Below are 7,500 nucleotides of genomic sequence, written 5' to 3'. Positions count from 1 at the left end.
GACTGAGACGAATCGAATGACGTGCTTTGCAAAGAAATCGGGGGCTCACAGCCCCCCCAGGAGAGGTTCAAAAGTCGGAGGACTGGTCACCTAACTCCCATTGAAGTCAATGGGGGAAAAATGAAAACTGTCAAAAAGGCTTAAAATTGTTCAAAAACCCACTGGGGCAGTAGATAATCATCCTATTTGAATTTTAAAAGTCTTAGTTTGGCGAAAAAATACCTTTTAATAATTGTTTTAGGGGTCAGAAAAATCAGCTCCGGCTGCCTGGTCACCTAGGGGAGATAGAAAATTTTTCTAAGTTTTTCACTCGGCCGCCTGGTCCCCTAACTCGAAAATTTTAAAGTGCTCCCATCGGTCCCGGGATAGGGTGGCTGATAGCTGGGAGCCCCCTGAGCACTGCCCCGGTGTTAGTTTTCGGAGAAATGCCTCCGTTGATTTGTTATGATTTTTTTTCCGCCGGCCGCCTGGTCGCCCTAATGCAAAGTCAATGGGAGTGAGGAGATAGAAAATTTTTCAAAGTTTTTCACTCGGCCGCCTGGTCCCCTAACTCGAAAATTTTAAAGTGCTCCCATCGGTCCCGGGATAGGGTGGCTGATAGCTGGGAGCCCCCTGAGCACTGCCCCGGTGTTAGTTTTCGGAGAAATGCCCCCGTTGATTTGTTATGATTTTTTTTCCGCCGGCCGCCTGGTCGCCCTAATGCAAAGTCAATGGGAGTGAGGAGATAGAAAATTTTTCAAAGTTTTTCACCCGGCCACAAACGACTCCAAAACACACTGGGGCTGTGGCTGGGACTCTCACCAGGACTGCCCCCTACTTTATTTATGGATTAAAAAGCATTCTATATTAATTTTTCGATTTTTGGGACCCGGGACGCCTGGTCACCTAACTCCCCTTCTATCCCTATGGGGGGGGACGGGGACATCGAAAACGCTCCCATCGCTGCCGAGGCACGCTGCGGGGACTCTCCCTACCATCGCCCCATGCTTCCTTTGAAGAATATATGACGTTTTTCAATTTTCACCGACATTTGAAAATCAAAACTTCAGAACATTTCATAGTTATTCTCAATGGGTTGTCTAGGGGCACACATCTCTAAACTGGGGGAAATGCTCAAAATGATTAAAAAGAAAAACAATGCCCCCAGACCCGGGGGGCTGATAGCTGGGAGCCCCCTGAGCACAGCCCCGGTGTTAGTTTCTGGAGAAATGCCCCCGTTGATTTGTTATGATTTTTTTTCCGCCGGCCGCCTGGTCGCCCTAATGTAAAGTCAATGGGAGTGAGGAGATAGAATATTTTTCAAAGTTTTTCACTCGGCCGTCTGGTCCCCTGACTCGAAAATTTTAAAGTGCTCCCATCGGTCCCAGGGTAGGGTGGCTGATAGCTGGGAGCCCCCTGAGCACTGCCCCGGTGTTAGTTTCTGGAGAAATGCCCCCGTTGATTTGTTATGATTTTTTTTCCGCCGGCCGCCTGGTCGCCCTAATGCAAAGTCAATGGGAGTGAGGAGATAGAATATTTTTCAAAGTTTTTCACTCGGCCGTCTGGTCCCCTGACTCGAAAATTTTAAAGTGCTCCCATCGGTCCCAGGGTAGGGTGGCTGATAGCTGGGAGCCCCCTGAGCACTGCCCCGGTGTTAGTTTCTGGAGAAATGCCCCCGTTGATTTGTTATGATTTTTTTTCCGCCGGCCGCCTGGTCGCCCTAATGCAAAGTCAATGGGAGTGAGGAGATAGAATATTTTTCAAAGTTTTTCACTCGGCCGTCTGGTCCCCTGACTCGAAAATTTTAAAGTGCTCCCATCGGTCCCAGGGTAGGGTGGCTGATAGCTGGGAGCCCCCTGAGCACAGCCCCGGTGTTAGTTTCTGGAGAAATGCCCCCGTTGATTTGTTATGATTTTTTTTCCGCCGGCCGCCTGGTCGCCCTAATGCAAAGTCAATGGGAGTGAGGAGATAGAATATTTTTCAAAGTTTTTCACTCGGCCGTCTGGTCCCCTGACTCGAAAATTTTAAAGTGCTCCCATCGGTCCCAGGGTAGGGTGGCTGATAGCTGGGAGCCCCCTGAGCACTGCCCCGGTGTTAGTTTCTGGAGAAATGCCCCCGTTGATTTGTTATGATTTTTTTTCCGCCGGCCGCCTGGTCGCCCTAATGCAAAGTCAATGGGAGTGAGGAGATAGAATATTTTTCAAAGTTTTTCACTCGGCCGTCTGGTCCCCTGACTCGAAAATTTTAAAGTGCTCCCATCGGTCCCAGGGTAGGGTGGCTGATAGCTGGGAGCCCCCTGAGCACAGCCCCGGTGTTAGTTTCTGGAGAAATGCCCCCGTTGATTTGTTATGATTTTTTTTCCGCCGGCCGCCTGGTCGCCCTAATGCAAAGTCAATGGGAGTGAGGAGATAGAATATTTTTCAAAGTTTTTCACTCGGCCGTCTGGTCCCCTGACTCGAAAATTTTAAAGTGCTCCCATCGGTCCCGGGATAGGGTGGCTGATAGCTGGGAGCCTCCTGAGCACTGCCCCGGTGTTAGTTTCTGGAGAAATGCCCCCGTTGATTTGTTATGATTTTTTTTCCGCCGGCCGCCTGGTCGCCCTAATGCAAAGTCAATGGGAGTGAGGAGATAGAATATTTTTCAAAGTTTTTCACTCGGCCGTCTGGTCCCCTGACTCGAAAATTTTAAAGTGCTCCCATCGGTCCCAGGGTAGGGTGGCTGATAGCTGGGAGCCCCCTGAGCACAGCCCCGGTGTTAGTTTCTGGAGAAATGCCCCCGTTGATTTGTTATGATTTTTTTTCCGCCGGCCGCCTGGTCGCCCTAATGCAAAGTCAATGGGAGTGAGGAGATAGAATATTTTTCAAAGTTTTTCACTCGGCCGTCTGGTCCCCTGACTCGAAAATTTTAAAGTGCTCCCATCGGTCCCGGGATAGGGTGGCTGATAGCTGGGAGCCTCCTGAGCACTGCCCCGGTGTTAGTTTCTGGAGAAATGCCCCCGTTGATTTGTTATGATCCGTAGTTGCCGGCCGGCCGCCCGGCATTGCTCTATCGGATGGAGCGTGGGCTGGCTATGGGAGATTTAGCGATTTTCGGAACCGGCCCCGATGGCCCCCCAAACCGGGTGGCCACGAGGTGGGACCCCCCTGAGCACTGCCCCGGTGTTAGTTTTCCGAGAAATGCCCCCGTTGATTTGTTATGATCCGTAGTTGCCGGCCGGCCGCCCGGCATTGCTCTATCGGATGGAGCGTGGGCTGGCTATGGGAGATTTAGCGATTTTCGGAACCGGCCCCGATCGCCCCCCAAACCGGGTGGCCACGAGGTGGGACCCCCCTGAGCACTGCCCCGGTGTTAGTTTTCGGAGAAATGCCCCCGTTGATTTGTTATGATCCGTAGTTGCCGGCCGGCCGCCCGGCATTGCTCTATCGGATGGAGCGTGTGCTGGCTATGGGAGATTTAGCGATTTTCGGAACCGGCCCCGATCGCCCCCCAAACCGGGTGGCCACGAGGTGGGACCCCCCTGAGCACTGCCCCGGTGTTAGTTTTCGGAGAAATGCCCCCGTTGATTTGTTATGATCCGTAGTTGCCGGCCGGCCGCCCGGCATTGCTCTATCGGATGGAGCGTGTGCTGGCTATGGGAGATTTAGCGATTTTCGGAACCGGCCCCGATCGCCCCCCAAACCGGGTGGCCACGAGGTGGGACCCCCCTGAGCACTGCCCCGGTGTTAGTTTTCGGAGAAATGCCCCCGTTGATTTGTTATGATCCGTAGTTGCCGGCCGGCCGCCCGGCATTGCTCTATCGGATGGAGCGTGGGCTGGCTATGGGAGATTTAGCGATTTTCGGAACCGGCCCCGATCGCCCCCCAAACCGGGTGGCCACGAGGTGGGACCCCCCTGAGCACTGCCCCGGTGTTAGTTTTCGGAGAAATGCCCCCGTTGATTTGTTACGATTATTTTTCGCCCAGGCGATGTGCCTTTTCATTTTGTTTTGCACTTTCCTTCATTCCTTGGTGCATGCTACCATCTAACGGACACATTTCGGTACTGCAGTTTGAAAGTAATTTCCCCGTCTAGGGATCTCTCAATGCCCTGGGCTGCGAAAGGAGGGCAAGGACACCCTATGTTCTCATGAGTGCAAAGCCCCCCCGGCTTCAAGGCATTCCAAAAGGAAAACCGGAGACACTGCTGTACACACACACACACACACACACACACACACACACACACACACACACACACACACACACACACAGAGAGAGAGAGAGAGAGAGAGAGAGAGAGAGAGAGAGAGATAGAGAGAGAGTAGTCACACAGTGGAATAAACTCCCCAGCGATGTGGTAGAAGCTGAAAGTTGGGGAACATTGTGATGGTCTATATTTCTTGGCAGATAATAAAAGATGCTCTTATCATGCCTCCGTTGATGTGTTATGATCCATAGGTTGCCGGCCGCCCGGCATTGCTCTGATCGGATGGACCGTGGGCTGCCTATGGCAGAGTATGGGCGATTCTTCAGCCGGCCCCGATGGCCCCCCAAACCGGGTGGCCACGAGGTGGGACCCCCCTGAGCACTGCCCCGGTGTTAGTTTTCGGAGAAATGCCCCCGTTGATTTCTTATGATCCGTAGTTGCCGGCCGGCCGCCCGGCATTGCTCTATCGGATGGAGCGTGGGCTGGCTATGGGAGATTTAGCGATTTTCGGAACCGGCCCCGATCGCCCCCCAAACCGGGTGGCCACGAGGTGGGACCCCCCTGAGCACTGCCCCGGTGTTAGTTTTCGGAGAAATGCCCCCGTTGATTTGTTACGATTATTTTTCGCCCAGGCGATGTGCCTTTTCATTTTGTTTTGCACTTTCCTTCATTCCTTGGTGCATGCTGCCATCTAACGGACACATTTCGGTACTGCAGTTTGAAAGTAATTTCCCCGTCTAGGGATCTCTCTCTCGTCTAGGGACACTGCTGTACACACACACACACACACACACACACACACACACACACACACACACACACACACACACACACACACAGTGAGAGAGAGGGAGAGATAGAGAGAGAGAGAGGTGGAGAGGGAGAGAGAGGTGGAGATAGAGAGATGGAGATAGAGATGGAGATAGAGAGAGATGGAGATAGAGAGAGAGATGGAGATGGAGAGAGAGATGGTGATAGAGAGATAGAGATAGAGAGAGAGATGGTGATAGAGAGAGAGATGGTGATAGAGAGATGGAGATAGAGAGAGAGATGGTGATAGAGAGAGAGTCGTCACACTCTGGAACAAACTCCCCAGAAGCTGAAAGTTGGGGAACATTATGATGATCTTTATTTCTTGGCAGATAATAAATGATGATCTTACAGAGGGCGACTTACAACACCAGTGCAAACATACAGCGAAGGACAAGGCATCAATCGCGACAGAATCCCTTGAGTTAAAGCAGCAGATTCAGAATAACACACGTCAAAACAGACTGGAGACTAAAACGAGCACGAAAGGTGTCGAATATGTGGCCTCCTCTCGCTTGTAAACTCTCTCGTGTTCCTGTCGATGGGGTCGGCGGCTCGGGGCAGCGGCCTAGCAGCAGCAGGCAGGCCACCCGGCTGCCTGGGGCTGACCTCCGGGGCAGGCAGGCAGGCAGACCTCCAGGGCAGGCAGGCAGGCAGGCAGGCAGACCTCCAGGGCTAACAGGCTGACCTCCAGGGCTGGCAGGCTGACCTCCAGGGCTGGAAGGCAGGATGGCAGACCTCCAGGGCAGGCAGGCAGGCAGGCAGGCAGGCAGGCAGACCTCCAGGGCTGGCAGGGAGACCTCCAGGGCTGGCAGGCAGGCAGGCAGGGCTGTGTGGCTGGGGAGGGCAGGCTGGCAGGCAGGTAGGCCGTGCTGCTGCCAGGGCTGGAAGGCTGACCTCCAGGGCAGGCAGGCAGGCAGACCTCCAGGGCAGGCAGGCAGGTAGGCCGTGCTGCTGCCAGGGCTGGCAGGCTGACCTCCAGGGCAGGCAGGCAGGCAGGCAGACCTCCAGGGCTGGCAGGCTGACCTCCAGGGCAGGCAGGCAGGCAGGCAGGCAGACCTCCAGGGCTAACAGGCTGACCTCCAGGGCTGGCAGGCTGACCTCCAGGGCTGGAAGGCAGGATGGCAGACCTCCAGGGCAGGCAGGCAGGCAGGCAGGCAGGCAGGCAGACCTCCAGGGCTGGCAGGGAGACCTCCAGGGCTGGCAGGCAGGCAGGCAGGGCTGTGTGGCTGGGGAGGGCAGGCTGGCAGGCAGGTAGGCCGTGCTGCTGCCAGGGCTGGAAGGCTGACCTCCAGGGCAGGCAGGCAGGCAGACCTCGAGGGCAGGCAGGCAGGTAGGCCGTGCTGCTACCAGGGCAGGCAGGCAGACCTCCAGGGCTAACAGGCTGACCTCCAGGGCAGGCAGTGCTGCTACCAGGGCTGGATAGCAGACCTCCAGGGCTGGATAGCAGACCTCCAGGGCAGGCAGTGCTGCTACCAGGGCAGGCAGGCTGTCCTCCAGGGCTGGATAGCAGACCTCCAGGGCAGGCAGTGCTGCTACCAGGGCTGGATAGCAGACCTCCAGGGCAGGCAGTGCTGCTACCAGGGCAGGCAGTGCTGCTGCCAGGGCTGGATGGCAGGCAGGCAGACCTCCAGGGCTAACAGGCTGACCTCCAGGGCAGGCAGGCAGACCTCCAGGGCTAACAGGCTGACCTCCAGGGCAGGCAGTGCTGCTACCAGGGCAGGCAGGCTGTCCTCCAGGGCTGGATAGCAGACCTCCAGGGCAGGCAGTGCTGCTACCAGGGCAGGCAGGCTGTCCTCCAGGGCTGGATAGCAGACCTCCAGGGCAGGCAGTGCTGCTACCAGGGCAGGCAGGCTGTCCTCCAGGGCTGGATGGCAGGCAGGCAGACCTCCAGGGATGGATAGCAGACCTCCAGGGCTGGAAGGCAGGCAGGCAGACCTCCAGGGCAGGCAGTGCTGCTACCAGGGCTGGATAGCAGACCTCCAGGGCTAACAGGCAGACCTCCAGGGCTGGAAGGCAGGCAGTGCTGCTACCAGGGCAGGCAGGCTGTCCTCCAGGGCTAACAGGCAGACCTCCAGGGCAGGCAGTGCTGCTACCAGGGCTGGATAGCAGACCTCCAGGGCTGGATAGCAGACCTCCAGGGCTAACAGGCAGACCTCCAGGGCAGGCAGTGCTGCTACCAGGGCTGGATAGCAGACCTCCAGGGCTGGAAGGCAGGCAGGCAGACCTCCAGGGCAGGCAGTGCTGCTACCAGGGCTGGATAGCAGACCTCCAGGGCTAACAGGCAGACCTCCAGGGCTGGCAGTGCTGCTACCAGGGCTGGATAGCAGACCTCCAGGGCTGGATAGCAGACCTCCAGGGCTAACAGGCAGACCTCCAGGGCTGGCAGGCTGACCTCCAGGGCAGGCAGGCAGGCAGGCAGACCTCCAGGGCTGGATAGCTGACCTCCAGGGCTGGATAGCAGACCTCCAGGGCTAACAGGCTGACCTCCAGGGCTAACAGGCAGACCTCCAGGGCAGGCAGGCA

Source organism: Amia ocellicauda, unplaced genomic scaffold (assembly GCF_036373705.1).
Source record: "Amia ocellicauda isolate fAmiCal2 unplaced genomic scaffold, fAmiCal2.hap1 HAP1_SCAFFOLD_191, whole genome shotgun sequence".
Classification (NCBI taxonomy): Eukaryota; Metazoa; Chordata; class Actinopteri; order Amiiformes; family Amiidae; genus Amia; species Amia ocellicauda.
Note: the sequence above shows the minus strand (reverse complement) of the source record.